The following is a 3,766-nucleotide window of genomic DNA, read 5'->3' on the forward strand; positions in this document are numbered from 1 at the left end:
ATTTCAGAGTGAAGTTAAGAACCATCATAACAAGAAGATCAAATTCCTATGATCTGATCGATGAGAATTTCTGAGTTATGAGTTTGGCAATAACTTAAGACATTGTGGAATTGTTTCACAGTTGAAGCCACCTGGAACACCACAGGGTAATGGTGTGTCCGGACGTCGTAATCGAACCTTATGAGATATGGTGCAATCTATGATGTCTCTTACCGATCTACCGTTTTCATTTTGAGGATATGCGTTAGAGATAGATGCATTCACTTTAGATAGGACACCATCTAAGTCCGTTGAGACGACGTCGTGTGAACATTGGTTTGGCAAGAAACCAAATTTGTCGTTTCTTAATGTTTGGGGCTACGATGCTTAAGGCTTCAGCCGGAGAAGCTCGAACCCATAGCGGACAAACACATCTTGATAGGATACCCAAAGGTGACAGTTGGGTACACCTTCTATCTCAGATCCGAGGGCAAATTGTTTGTCGCTAAGAACGGGTCCTTTCTCGAGAAGGAGTTTCTCTCGAAAGAATTGAGTGGGAGGAAGATAGAACTTGACAAGGTTGTTGAACCTTTATTTCAACCAGAGAGTGATGCAACACAGAAAGATGTTTTCTATGGCGCCTACGTCTGTTGAAGAGGAAGTTAATGATAGTGATCATGAAGCTTCGGATCAAGTTTCTATCAAACCTCGTAGGTCGACAAGGATATGTACTACTCCTGAGTGGTACGGTAATCCTGTCTTAGATATCATGTTGTTAGACAACAATGAACCTACGAGCTATGGAGAAGCAATGGTGGGCCCGTATTCCGACAAATGGTTAGAAGCCATGAAATCCGAGATAGGATCCATGTATCAGAACAAAGTATGGACTTTGGTGGACTTGCCTGATGATCGGCAAGCCATTGAGATAAATGGATCTTTAAGAAGAAGACGGACGTGGGCGGTAATGTTATCGTCTATGAAGCTCGACTTGTGGGAAAGAGTCTTTTCACAACTTCAAGGAGTTGACTACGATGAGAATTTCTCACCCGCAGCGATGCTTAAGTCCGTCGGAATCATGTTAGCATTAGCTGTATTTTTCGATTATGAAATCTGACAGATGGATGTCAAAAACAAGTTTTCTTACCAGTTTTCGTAAGAAAGAGTTGTATGTGATACAATCAAAGTTTTGTCGATCCTAAGGATGCTAAAAGGTATGCTGGCTCCAGCGATCGTTCTATGGACTAGAGCAAGCATCTCGGAGTCAGAATATATGCTTTGATGGAGTGATCAAAGCTTTTAGGTTTATACAATGTTTGCTAGAAACTTGTATTTACAAGAAAGTGAGTGGGAGCACTACAACATTTCTGATAAGTATATGTGGATGACATATTGTTGATCCGAAATAATGTAGAATTTCTGGAAAGCATAAACGGTTGTTTGAAGAGTTTTTTCAAAGGAAGACCTGGATAAAGCTGCTTACATATTGGGCATCAAGATCTATAGAGATAGATCAATACGCCTGATGATACTTTCAAAGAACACACACATTGACATGATTTTGAAGGAGTTCAAAATAGATCAGTCAAAGAAGGGGTTCTTACCTGAGTTGTAAGGTGTGAAGTTGAGTAAGACTCAAAGCTTGACCACGACAGAAGAAAGAGGAAGGACGAAGGTTGTCGCCTATGCTTTTGTCATAGGCTCTATATGGTATGCCATGCTGAGTACCGCACCTGATGTGTGCCTTGCCACATGTCTAGCAAGAGGGTAGAAAGGTGATCTAGGAGTGGATCACCAGATAGCAGTCAAAATTATCCTTAGAGGAATAAGGAAATGTTTCTCGGATATGGAGGTGATAAAGAGTTCGACGTAAAGAGTTACGTCGATGCAAGCTTAACACCTATCCGGATAGCTCTGAGTAGAGATACCGGATACGTATAATGGAGCAACAATTTGGAATATCTCTAAGTGGAACGTGGTAGCAGCATCTACGATATGACATAAAGTTTTGCGAAATACATAGGGATCTGAATATGGCAGACCCGTTGACTACAACCCTCTCACAAGCATAACATGATCAAACCCAGAACTCATTGAGTGTTAATCACATAGTGATGTGAACTAGATTATTGAGTCTAGTAAACTCTTTGGATGTTGGTCACATGGCGATGTGACCTGTGAGTGTTAATCACATGGCGATGTGAACTAGATTATTGACTCTAGTGCAAGTGGGAGACTGTTGGAAATATGCCCTAGAGGCAATAATAAATTAGTTATTATTATATATTTAATTGTTCATGATAATCGTTTATTATCCATGCTAGAATTGTATTGATAGGAAACTCAGATACATGTGTGGATACATAGACAACACCATGTCCCTAGTAAGCCTCTAGTTGACTAGCTCGTTGATCAATAGATGGTTACGGTTTCCTGACCATGGACATTGGATGTTGTTGATAACGGGATCACATCATTAGGAGAATGATGTGATGGACAAGACCCAATCCTAAGCCTAGCACAAGATCGTGTGGTTCGTATGCTAAAGCTTTTCCAATGTCAAGTACCATTTCCTTAGACCATGAGATTGTGCAACTCCCGAATACCGTAGGAGTGCTTTGGGTGTGCCAAACGTCACAACGTAACTGGGTGGCTATAAAGGTGCACTACGGGTATCTCCGAAAGTGTCTGTTGGGTTGGCACGAATCGAGACTGGGATTTATCACTCCGTGTAAACGGAGAGGTATCTCTGGGCCCACTCGGTAGGACATCATCATAATGTGCACAATGTGACCAAGGAGTTGATCACGGGATGATGTGTTACAGAAAGAGTAAAGAGACTTGCCGGTAACGAGATTGAACAAGGTATCGGGATACCGACGATCGAATCTCGGGCAAGTATCGTACTGATAGACAAAGGGAATTGTATACGGGATTGATTGAATCCTTGACATCGTGGTTCATCCGATGAGATCATCGTGGAGCATGTCGGAGCCAACATGGGTATCCAGATCCCGCTGTTGGTTATTGATCGGAGAGTTGTCTCGGCCATGTCTGCATGACTCCCGAGCCCGTAGGGTCTACACACTTAAGGTTCGATGACACTAGGGTTATAGGGAAAGTATGTACGCGGTTACCGAATGTTGTTCGGAGTCCCGGATGAGATCCGAGACGTCATGAGGAGTTCCGGAATGGTCCGGAGGTAAAGATTTATATATGGGAAGTCCCGTTTTGGTCACCGGAAAAGTTTCGGGTGCTATTGGTAACGTACCGGGACCACCGGGAGGGTCCCGGGGGTCCACTAGGTGGGGCCACCAGCCCCGGAGGCCTACATGGGCCAATAGTGGGAAGGGACCAGCCCCTAGGTGGGCTAGGGCGCCTCCCACCAAGGCCCAAGGCGCCTCCAAGAGGGGAAGGGGGCAAACCCTAGGGCAGATGGGCCCTAAGGCCCACCCCAGGTGCGCCTCCCCCTCTCCCCCTTGTGGCCGCCACCCTAGATGGGATCTAGGGCTGCCGCACCACTTGGGGTGGGAACCCTAGAGGGGGCACAGCCCCCTCCCCTTCCCCTATATATACTTGAGGTATGGGGGCTGCCCAACATACGATTTGATCTCTCTCTTGGCGCAGCCCTACCTCTCTCCCTCCTCGTCTCTCGTAGTGCTTGGCGAAGCCCTGCTGGAGTGCCGCGCTCCTCCACCACCACCACGCCGTTGTGCTGTTGCTGGACGGAGTCTTCCCCAACCTCTCCTTCTCCCCTTGCTGGATCAAGGCGTAGGAGACGTCACCG

The sequence above is a fragment of the Triticum urartu genome, chromosome 4A (assembly GCF_056163025.1).
Source record: "Triticum urartu cultivar PI428250 chromosome 4A, HENAU_Tu73, whole genome shotgun sequence".
NCBI lineage: Eukaryota > Viridiplantae > Streptophyta > Magnoliopsida > Poales > Poaceae > Triticum > Triticum urartu.